The sequence below is a fragment of the Chaetura pelagica genome, unplaced genomic scaffold (genome assembly GCF_000747805.2).
Source record: "Chaetura pelagica isolate M959 unplaced genomic scaffold, ChaPel_1.0 scaffold244, whole genome shotgun sequence".
Taxonomy (NCBI): domain Eukaryota; kingdom Metazoa; phylum Chordata; class Aves; order Apodiformes; family Apodidae; genus Chaetura; species Chaetura pelagica.
This window is the reverse complement of record NW_009953719.1, coordinates 2,658,744-2,671,321: the sequence shown is the minus strand read 5'-3', so window position 1 is coordinate 2,671,321 and position 12,578 is coordinate 2,658,744. Positions and strand designations below refer to the sequence as shown.

The window sequence follows — 12,578 nt, the reverse complement described above, 5'->3', positions numbered from 1 at the left end:
TTCTAGCTTAGAAAATGTGACTCTGAAAATTATGCTGCAGAGAAATCACCTCAGGTGGAATTTAGGGATTTAACAAGTATGGCAAAACCTGCATTTCTTATGCAAAATTATTCATACTTGTATGTGTTACTGAAATAGACTAAATAATTCATCCCCTAGGGTTGTGCATATAAAAAACTAGGAGTACTAAAATCAGTTAATAAATCAATCTGCATTCAGTCATCAGAAGCAGCACATCCTCATGCATCAGGAAAGCTAACAGCTGCAATAGCACTACACACAAAATAGTTAATACCAAAATATGGACAGTCTTATCAATTCTCTTATGAAATTTATACAGATATACTTATCTGAAAGCATTCACTCTAGAATATCTGCTTAAAATATTCTCTACTGCTCTGGTTTCTGTCCTTCATCTCCCAGAGTGGTGGCATTTTCAGGTTATTCTGTACATATGGAGCTAATCACAACTTAAGCACAAAACCTTCATGGGTACTCTTAGCTCTTATTATAGAAGCCAAAGGGGGGAGAAAAGCTCTTCAAACCCCTTAGGAGAAAACAAAAGAGCTACATATGGCCTATTGTGCACCCACATGCCAGCAGTGGGATTTCTCAACTACTTCTCCAAGGCAGATTTCAGTGCATATATCTCTGCTCTACTGGCTTTGCCTCATGTCTTGCTCTGTGCAATGAGACAGAGCAACCCCAGAGAGAACAACTCTGCATCTATAACCACAGCTGCAATCTCCCCATGCAATGGAAATACATTTGTTTCTCCCTGGAGCCTCAGAACTAAGACAGGAGAGAAAACTTGTACAACAACAAAAAAAAACCCCACCAGCTTCTAAAGGGTTAAACAACTTTCACAAAAGTGAAAGTTACCAATAGCCAGAAATCAATAAATCCATCAAACGACCAGTCTAGCTGAAGATATTGACCCTTATGCCTTCAAAGTTTGGTTAATATTTCCATATTTCAATTTAAATCCACATTTGAAACCAGGTTTTTGTGTTAATATACTGGGACCTCTCAAAAAAACTCCAAATACTGGATTTTTCCTATCTATAAAATGGTAGCTATATTGCTTTTTTCTCCTCTGTTTTTAAATGCTTTTAAAGTTATCTTATTTCCTGAGTGTTTCAGGTGGTGCTAGTTAGCTTTTATGAAAGCTTCTCTTTCTTCCCTAGGCTATACCTGTCAGGTTCAGGATACTATTGATGGAGTACTGGAATATGGATTCATATCTTTATTTAATGTCTCAGAATTTCACCTCAGCCATCAAAAAAAAAACCCAAAAAATTTAGCTTTGGTCAACAAAAGTTTTTCTATTTGTGAGATCAAGATTTTTCTTGATCTGAAATCAGTCTAAGCATTCCACAGCCATTCATTGGTAACCTCTGGACTTGCATGGAATTAAGCCCAAAAGTCTGCCAAACAAGCTTCTAATCACAGAATGTCTCTGGCTGGAAGAGACCTTCAAGATCATCCAGTCCAGCCTTACACTTAACACCACAAGATCACCACTAAACCATGTCCCTAAGCACCAGGTCCACATGCTATTTAAATGCATCCAGAGCTGGTGACTCCACCACCGCCCTGGGCAATCTATTCCAATGCCTGAAAACCCTTTCAGTGAATAAATGTTTCCTAATATCCAACCTAAACCTCCCCTGGTGCATATTGCATAGTCTTTCTTTCAGTTATATACATATTTTGATCTATAAGAACTGTGCTCTTTTCCAAGTGGGTGCAACAGATTAGAAAGTGCAAATCAGTTTCTCATTAACAAGGTTAGGAAACTTAGGAAAAAGCTGTATACAATGTGACCATGTACCTGCAAAATCATAGAATCATTAAGGTTGGAAAGGACCTTAAAGATCATCAAGTTCCAACCCCCATGCTGTGAGCAGGGAAACCTACCGTGGTGGCATTTTCAGGTTATTCTGTACATATGGAGCTAATCACAACTTAAGCACAAAACCTTCATGGGTACTCTTAGCTCTTATTATAGAAGCCAAAGGGGGGAGAAAAGCTCTTCAAACCCCTTAGGAGAAAACAAAAGAGCTACATATGGCCTATTGTGCACCCACATGCCAGCAGTGGGATTTCTCAACTACTTCTCCAAGGCAGATTTCAGTGCATATATCTCTGCTCTACTGGCTTTGCCTCATGTCTTGCTCTGTGCAATGAGACAGAGCAACCCCAGAGAGAACAACTCTGCATCTATAACCACAGCTGCAATCTCCCCATGCAATGGAAATACATTTGTTTCTCCCTGGAGCCTCAGAACTAAGACAGGAGAGAAAACTTGTACAACAACAAAAAAAAACCCCACCAGCTTCTAAAGGGTTAAACAACTTTCACAAAAGTGAAAGTTACCAATAGCCAGAAATCAATAAATCCATCAAACGACCAGTCTAGCTGAAGATATTGACCCTTATGCCTTCAAAGTTTGGTTAATATTTCCATATTTCAATTTAAATCCACATTTGAAACCAGGTTTTTGTGTTAATATACTGGGACCTCTCAAAAAAACTCCAAATACTGGATTTTTCCTATCTATAAAATGGTAGCTATATTGCTTTTTTCTCCTCTGTTTTTAAATGCTTTTAAAGTTATCTTATTTCCTGAGTGTTTCAGGTGGTGCTAGTTAGCTTTTATGAAAGCTTCTCTTTCTTCCCTAGGCTATACCTGTCAGGTTCAGGATACTATTGATGGAGTACTGGAATATGGATTCATATCTTTATTTAATGTCTCAGAATTTCACCTCAGCCATCAAAAAAAAAACCCAAAAAATTTAGCTTTGGTCAACAAAAGTTTTTCTATTTGTGAGATCAAGATTTTTCTTGATCTGAAATCAGTCTAAGCATTCCACAGCCATTCATTGGTAACCTCTGGACTTGCATGGAATTAAGCCCAAAAGTCTGCCAAACAAGCTTCTAATCACAGAATGTCTCTGGCTGGAAGAGACCTTCAAGATCATCCAGTCCAGCCTTACACTTAACACCACAAGATCACCACTAAACCATGTCCCTAAGCACCAGGTCCACATGCTATTTAAATGCATCCAGAGCTGGTGACTCCACCACCGCCCTGGGCAATCTATTCCAATGCCTGAAAACCCTTTCAGTGAATAAATGTTTCCTAATATCCAACCTAAACCTCCCCTGGTGCATATTGCATAGTCTTTCTTTCAGTTATATACATATTTTGATCTATAAGAACTGTGCTCTTTTCCAAGTGGGTGCAACAGATTAGAAAGTGCAAATCAGTTTCTCATTAACAAGGTTAGGAAACTTAGGAAAAAGCTGTATACAATGTGACCATGTACCTGCAAAATCATAGAATCATTAAGGTTGGAAAGGACCTTAAAGATCATCAAGTTCCAACCCCCATGCTGTGAGCAGGGAAACCTACCACTATACCAGGTTGCACAAAACCTCGTCCAACTTGGCCTTAAAAACCCCCAGGGTTGTTTACAAGAACTTCCCTGGGCAACCCACTCCAGTTCCTCACCACCCGTATAGTGAAGAATTTCTTCCTAATATCTAACCTAAAACTTTCCTCTCTCAGTTTAACACCATTACCCCTTGTCCTATCACTATCTTCTCTGATGAAAAGCCCCTCCCCAGCTTTCCTGTAGGGCCCCTTCTCTAGGCTGAATAGCCCCAACTCTCTCAGCCTGTCTTCACAGCAGAGGTGCTCCAGCCATTTTTTCATCTTGGTGGCCTTTTTCTGGACCCTCTCCAACAGGTCTATATCTTTCTTGTGCTGAGGGCACCAGAATTGTGCACAGTACTCCAGGTGGGGTCTCACCAGAGCAGAATAGAGGGGCAGAATCACCTCCCTGGTCCTGCTGGCCACACTTCTTTTGATGCAGCACAGGATGCAGTTGCTCTCTGGGCTTCAGCACATACTGGCGGCTCATGTGGAGCTTCTCATCTACTACCACCCCCAAGTCCTTCTCCTCAGGACTGATCTCCAGCCATTCTCCCCCCAGCCTGTGTTTGTGCCTGGGGTTGTGCCGAACCAGGTGCAGGACCCTGCACTTGGCGTTGTTGAACTTCATGAGGTTGGCACTGGCCCACCTCTCCAGCCTGTCAAGGTCCCTCTGGATGGCCTCCCTTCCCTCTTGGGTGTCAACCACACGACACAGCTTGGTATCATCAGCAGACTTGCTGAGGATACACTCAACCCCACTGTCCATGTCTCCATCAAAGATGCTGAACAGCACTGGTCCCAATACCCCCTGAGGGACACCACTTGTCACCTGCCTCTGTTTGGACATTGAGCCATTGATCACAACTCTATAGGTGCAACCATCCAGGCAATCTCTTAACCACTGAGTGGTCCATCTATCAAATCCATGCCTTGTCAGTTTGGAAACCAGGATGTCATGTGGGTCAGTGTCAAACGCCTTGCACACATCCAGGTAGATGAGTCAGTTGCTCTGCCACCATCCACCATCTCTGCAGCCTTGTTGTAGAAGGCCACCAGAGTGGTCAGGCATGTCTTGCCCTTAGTGAAGCCATGTTGGCTGTCACAAATCACCTCTTTATTTTCCATGCGCCTTAGCAGACTTTCCAGTAGGATCTGCTCCATGACCTTGCCAGGCACAGAGGTGAGACTGACCAGCCTGTAGTTCCCTAGGTCTTCCTTTTTACCCTTTTTAAAAATAGGGGCTATGTTCCCTTTTTTCCAGTCATCGGGAACCTCACCAGACTGCCATGACCTCTCAAATATGATGGACAGAGGCTTGACAACTGCATCTGTCAGCTCCCTCAGGACCCATGGGTGAATTCCATCAGGTCCCATAGATTTATGCACCTTCAGGTTCTTTAGATGGTCACAAACCTGCTCTACACCTACAGTGGGGAGTAATTCATTCTCCCAGTCCCTGCTTTCACCTTCTGTGACCTTTGTGTTGAGGTTGGAGCACTTGCCAGAGAAGACTGAAGCAAAGAAGTCATTGAGGACCTCAGCCTTCTCAATATCCTGTGTTGCTACCTCGCCTGTTTCCTTCAGGAGAGGGCCTAAACTCTCCTTGGATGTCCTTTTCTCCCCACCATACCTAAAGAAGCTTTTCTTATTGTTCTTAACATCCCTGGCAAGATATAATTCTAGCAGGGATTTGGCTCTCCTAACCTGTTCCCTATCTGCTCGGACAACCTCTTTGTAATCCTCCCAGGATACCTGCCCTGGCTTCTACCCCATGTGCTTCCTTCTTCAGTTTGAGCTTTTCTAGGAGCTGCTTACTCATCCATGCCAGCCTCTTGGAGTTTCTACTTCACTTCCTCTTAGCTGGGATGCAATGATCTTGGGACCGGAGAAGGTGATCCTTAAATATCAGCCAGCTTTCATGGGCCTCTCTACCCTCCAGGATGATATGCCAAGACACTCTCTTGAGCAGATCCCTGAAGAGGCTGAAATCTGCCCTTCTGAAGTCAAGGGTAGTAAGCTTGCTGTGAGCCCTCCTTGCTGCCCTTAGGATCTTGAACTCCACTGTTCTGTGGTCACTGCAACCAAGGCTGCTCTTGAGCTTAACATCCCTCACCAGGCCTTCCTTGTTGGTGAGGACGAGATCCAGCAGAGCACCTCTCCTTGTTGGTTCCTCAATTACTTGGAAATCTTTAGCCTTTTTATTTCAATGCATTTGGTGGATTTTTTAAAAACATTTTCAAGATGATGGCATTATTGCAACTGGAGCTATTTGCTTCTTACATCACCTTTCAAGGTGCTAGCGCAGGCTCTAAAACAAAGCTTAGCTCTTAACAGCTTTCAGAGCACAACAGGGCTAAGCACAAGGAGGAGTTACTGTGGGTATTTTCAAGTAACAATGGATGAAAGCCGTCCAAGAACCAGTATAACTGATACTGCCCTCAGATGCTACAGATCAAATTAAAATCAATGAAGTAAAAGAAAAAACAAAACCAACTTTAGGGTGTTTTTTTAAGCAGAAAATCCCTAAATTGTTGACCATATTTTAAAAGATAAAACCAGTCTGTTGTTTTCTATTTCCCATAAATTGTAACCGGCTTCCTTCATTCAAAGATTGCTTCAAAATTTCCCAAGGATTTTCTACAGCAAGCACTAGGACAGAAGCATTGTATAAAGCATTGAAGAAACATCAGAGCCAAAATGAACATGAGTGCAAAACCATAATCATTATACCATAAAACAGGATAAACAATTTTGTTGCCATGTTGCGTAGGAGGAAACATAGTTTATGGCTGCTTGGGGCTATATTAATTTTTAACTCAGTGGTTTTACAGAACAAAGGCACATCATTAAAAATGTCTCCAAAATCAAAGTCACTCCCTATTTTTCAGAAGAGGAAAGAAAAAGGACTACTGTCGTATGACCAAAATCCTAGTAAGAACTGGTTTACTTTCCTGTCAAATTCTCAGCGCTATACACATCAGCTAGTTAATCCGGTATGAAAAACTGTACTAAATTAGTCCCCTAGGTGTACCTACTAAGGTCAAAAGTGAATTTGCAACCCAGAGGACTTTTCAAGAAGAATGTTACATTTTTTCAGCAGCTTTTCTACTCATTCTTCCTCCTGCACCCCCAAGCCTAGTTTTTGCCTTTAATCTTACATTCTGTACTTGTCTTGAAATAGCCTGACCTTTTCAGTTATGCTTCCAATTAGCACCTCAGTGCTAGGGATTGTAGCCAGGTGTTGATTACAGAATTACTGGGGGCAGAGGGGTTCTTTGTTTTTCAGTGAGCCACAGAAAGTCCAAGATGAGGGACATGAAACTGCCAGAAAGTTCTCTGACCAATGGGCCATTACAGTAATAACATTTTTCTACTTCATCTCATTGCAGGGCCAACAAGGTACAGCAGGCTGTATCTCAGTAAACCACTGGCTGCAGATTTCAAAAGTATTTTATTTCTAAATCAAAGAATGAAAGACCATACAAGAGTAGAATTAAGAGAACAGAAACATTGGAAAGTTTTTGTAAAGTGAGTAGCAGAAAGTCAATATAGACTTGACACAGAACAAAAAATAACTTCATTTACACATATGAAAAGTCATTAGGATGTTCTGTACTCGTTAAGAAGAGGAATAGCAGTGAAGATGGCATATCCTAAACTTTTCTTAATCCTTGTATTGCTACCAGGTCCATCCCTAACAAAAGGCATTACATATGACAGAAAGAAATACATGTAGGTACAATGCATGTATTGCTGTGGGTCAGCCAGCTCTGTGCCAAGCAAGCCTTTATTATGCACTACCATCTGTTCTCCATATGAAATTTTCTTTGTGAGAGATATAAATTGAATCAAACTATTTCATCAGCACCTCAATTTTTTCATAGCCTTCTGCTTTAATTCAAGAGTTCAGGTGCTTTAGCCTTAAAATAATAATTTAAAAAATACTGAAAAAGACATTTTACAAATTTATAAAATGTATAACCTTTCTCCAAATCAAAATATCACTGTGAATATCTGCTTCAGGACTTCCCATGTTTCCAAATATGGAAAGCTTCTTAGTCAACCTCGGAATGACAAGGAGATCCAGCAATTTCTACCTGCTGCTTTTCAGGACTAAATACTTTCTATACAGCTCCTCAAATGAGGGCAGTTAGGGTTGACCTTATCCAGGAACAGTGTAAGAAACGAAGTTCTTACAGGCTGATCATTAGCTAGTGTTGGTTGTTCTTTGAAGGTACCAAGAGTTTTAGACTACTCAAGTAAGCTCCAGTTGAGGTTTGTTAGACTAAGCCTAAGGAGATCCCAAAGCATACTTAATATACAACTGTTACTGCCTGAGGTTCATAGTTGTTTTTTAGTTTCCCCTACATGGAATTTTGAGGACATTACACTAGCATGCACACTTCCTATATACTGAAGAATGACTTTGAGAAATTTGGATTAAAAACACAGAAGACCATATCAAATGTAGGACATATGCAAAACATATTTTGCATATCCTCCTTTTCCATGTACCTCCTGTCCAGACATATTACAGTCAACTCCTCTGGTTCCAAGAATCCAGAGTTTTTCATGCTTTCTAACACCAGCCATAAATTCACTATTGAAAAAAAACAGAAATATAGCATTCAATTTAAAAACAAACAGTGGGCATTGAGAGAAACATCAGCTTTTGCCAGTAGATCAATACACTGTGCGTACATGCCACTTGAAAATAATTGTGTGATGAGGTGATATCCTGAGCTTACTGAAATCAATAGGAATTTTGCAACTGCTTTTCGTTCATGCTCTAGTGAAGAACACAAGCTGTATGTCAGAAACTAAATGAAGATTCAGAATTTAAGTAAAGGCAAGAACCAAGCAGCTATGACCTGGTATGAGTACACACACTCTGTAGAATTCAGGATTTCAATCTAATTAAGTTAGTCTTCTTTACTGGAGATTTCTGTCTCAATCTGTTTGACAACCTCTTTCTAATGTCATGCACTGACTTGAAGATATAGCATCCTGCATTTCACACATTGAAGTATTAAAAACCTTATTCTTAACCACAACTGACTAAATAATTTGCTAAAAAAGGACAAAACATATCACCATGTTTAAGACAAAAACTTAGGAGCAGGAAAAATGATACTGCTGTGACAGAAAGATTTCTGTTTACTGAAGCTGCCAAGGATACCTGGCCTCTAAATAACAGAACTGGGATTTTATCACTGCTTTATTTTTTGGAATTACATATCAAAAGCATGAAGATGGACATCTGGGAGAGAAAAAGTGTACCACTGACAAGCCATGCACAAATTCTGCCATTTCACTCATTCTCTTCTAAGTCTTCAAAACTGAGCTGCAATACAGCTAGATGGTAAATCCCAAACCAACTTTTGTCATGTAAAAAGGTTCATTCACCTCAGTAACAGCTAGTCACCTAAAAAAACATCTGCAGACAGAACTGAAGAATCCCAGAGAGAAGCTTCAATATAGTTATAAAAATTGCATTAGAAGCTACGGAAGTAAAATTTTCTCACAGGTCCATTTGTACCTCCTTTTAAAGTTCCTGGTTTTCCCACGTTTTTATAGACATAGTACTGGCTATTTATGAGATGAAAGTGTCCTTCAAAGCCCACATTTAAGGTAATTGCATCACGTACAGAACATCTAGCCAATATTTTGACTGAATGTTGAGTAAATCTGACAGTGATCTCTAAAACAGAAGTAGTAGACACATTTTCTGGGCACCTGACAGAAAGGGAAAATATTTACCAACATGTGCTCCATTACAAATCAGTTCACTCATGGTTATGATCATTCTATTATAAATTTCTGGTAGAAGTGACTTTCTGAAGATTAACACTTTTCCCTGACTGTTCTCACCCTGGGATCTCAGTTCTCCAGGATACAGCCTCTACTTTCTCCTGTGTAGCACCTTCTCTTCATGCTCCTTTACACAAAGTGAATTTTCTGTAGTCAGTTTTCTGGCTGCCTTGTGTTGCCAGGGCAGCATAATATTGCCAGAGCAAGAGTGCCAGAATCCATCTTGCAATACTGGTTGTCAAAACTTAACGATCCCTGGTGCTCCAACAATTTTTGTAATAAACTTCATGGGTCAAGCAGGTTTCTACTTGACTAGCTCTTCATTGTCCTTAATTTTATTAAGGCTCTCCTATAGCTATTTCAATAAATTAAAACTCATTGAGTGGGCTGAGATGAACTGATAGGATTCAAACTGCAGTGGCTAAAAGTTGGCACAGTAACCAGCACTGGTTTTCTATTACTTTTGTAGTCACTGAAGGTACATAAGCGCATACACACAACTGTGATCCTAAAGACCACAGTAACATTTGTCAGAAATTATCAACAAGGCTGTGAATAACTACAGATTATTTTCCTTCTAGACACTGTGGACCAGTGACTAGCTCTTGTTATTGCAGTTATTTGGGCAAGATACAACCTCTTCACAATTTCTTTTCATCATTCTATAAAGGACACAACTTGGACCTCAGCATTTGTACCATTGCATCTCTGACAGTCATTTACACTGGTGCAAATTAAGTCTCAGATGCTACTTTCAAATACAGAAGTAAAAGCACTCTGTTCAAGGAAGAGCTGTGCATACAAGATGCAGACTGTGAAAAGCAGACCATTTACCAAGCTGACTGCAGAAGTACTATTTTCTGCATTTCCCCAGGAAAGAGGACATACAGGTTTACATGTTGTTTATTCATGGTGTACCCACAATTCCCATGAGATAGCACAAGGAGGCATGCTGGTGGAATGTCCTGGCCCTCCTGTTGATCAACTTAACAAACAGGAAAAGAAAAAGCAATGGGAACTGAAGGCATAACCTTGAAGTTAAGGCTTCTCAGGGTAGTTGGAAGAGAGAGTTGCAGCCTCTGCTCTTGGGTTTTGTTTGCAATGTGGTTATTGTCCATGTCAAACACACATTTGTACTGCCAATTACATGGCTATGCAAAATGCATACTCTACCCAATGGACAAAGTGCCATAATCACAGAAGTGTTAGCAGAATTATGGTGCTTGCCTCAATTTAAGAGGTGTGATTAAAGTTGATCACTTTCACCCAGACAGCTTTTGGCTTCAGGTAAGTCCTCAGAACAGGCACTTTTGAGCGTACACGAGGTTTCAGCACCTAGCATATTTTCAGGTTAAATAAGGAGGCACCTGATGAAAACAGGCAGACAATCACTGTCTGGGATATAAAAACCCACTTTCAGTGCTGTTTTGAAATATCCTAACAGCATAGAGAATAACTTTCACTGTGCCCCACTTTTTCCAATGCTGAGATGTAATTTATAAATCAGCACAGTGACAACCTGCTGATTTTGTATTCATCTTCAATATAATGCTCCAAACAGAATATTTATGCCAACACCAAATGTAATCAACATAATTAGCACAAACAGTAGCTTGCTTAATATTTAGGTTATTAGCATATTTTGAATTAAAATATTATTAAGCAGATATTTTTCCAAAGACATTGTAATTTTTAATTTCTTTTTTCTGAGGCAGGGATTAATGGAATCTTTGAAGTTAATTTTGAAAGCAGCTGCAAGAATGTATTTCCCAAATCCTGTTAATTACCATGCCAGCCAAGAGAAGTAATCCGTCTTTTTTCTGCGGGAAATTGAGGATTCCATCCAGCAAGGTTTATTTATAGGGGTAACTAATATGCGGACAAGGAGCTGCCTTCAATTCAGAAGAATTACTCATATGAGTAGAGCTGAAGCCTCAGTGCGGTACTGCGGAATTTCTCTAAACTGCACGTAAGGTTTTGTTTAGCAAAGGGCAAAAGAGGGTGTAATTAGAGTAAGTCTTCTCACACCAACTGCCAAAAAATTACCTCAGCTCTCATTTGGACGTGAATGATACTGCCCGTATCCTAATTACACTGGAAATTGATAAAGAGGAAACACCAAGGTGACTGAAGAGGTATATTTCAATTACATAAAAATAGATTAAGATGGCCGTCATAAAAAAAAATAAATAAAATAGTGAGTTTCTTATGGTGATCCCTTCCTTCCTTTCTCTCCTGCTAATTCTTATATTTTGGTAGCATTAGCCCTGGCACTACAGTTCGAAAAAGGGCATATTTGGGCAGGAAACATGCCTTAAGAACTCCTACTTCCCAGTCTAGCCCAATCCAGCCACACCTTCCTATCCCCAAGGCCTCATTAGTTTGGATACAATTGTTTGCAAGGTCATACAGAAAATAGAAGCACTGAAAATTTTCAAGATAAAAATAACCCTTCAGCAGAGCTGTGGTGAAAACAATCATTGAAATGATCCAGCTAAAAAAATTTTAAAAACCCACAGTTTGATTGTTTCTGTTGATCATTTCAGTGGTATAGTTGACATCTCAGATTTACACACAGTTGTACAATGGCAGAACAGGCAATAGATGGTACTGTGAGGAGGAGGCACTGAATTTTGTTCTGGGAACTGAAAATGTGAGTAAGTCAGGGCTTCATATCATGAAACATAGCATGCTCTATCTCCATGGGATGTTGCACTACCTCCTAGCAACCTTTACTTTGCAATGGAACAAAACATGGAGCAACACTGGTACATCTATGCAGCCTGAATGATAAGTGCTGGACACCTGCACAGCTAATACAGACAGTTGATGGCAACTGAGTGTGGCATCTGAGAAGAGAAAATCAGAACCTTGGGATCTGGGAACTGCATTTGGATTCTGGTGGTATCTTGGGTAGGCTTTAATATTAGCATCCCCAGACAGGAAGAGTGCCCTAAACCAATTAAGGGGTTGGAATCCTTGCCCAGGCATAATATAACTGAATATGGATGGTGTTTTTATAATAAATATTTACTTCATATTTCATTCTCCCAAACTCTTCTGAAGTTAAGGGTAATTTAATTTGCTGAGCTACTAACCCAGCTGTAATTGAGTTAGAGGCTGTCTGCAAGGGACAGCTTGGGTTATTAATGGCAAAAATCTGCACTGACAAATTGCTTCATATCTGATGATATTGGCTATTGTTATTAAAACAGGCTGCTTCTTCCCAGATTACAATAATTCTGGCATTTTTTTCTGTCAGCTTTTTTGGGTTTATTTCCAGTTGTACAATTAACAAAAATTGTTCTCGCTTTCTTTTTATTTCC

At 40.1% G+C, this 12,578-nt stretch overlaps 1 protein-coding gene across 1 annotated transcript in view; it reads right to left on the bottom strand.

The window, feature by feature from the left end:
- Window positions 1-12,578, bottom strand: part of PCP4 (Purkinje cell protein 4) — a 74,790-nt gene that overhangs the window by 30,267 nt on the left and 31,945 nt on the right. The window lies entirely within an intron of this gene.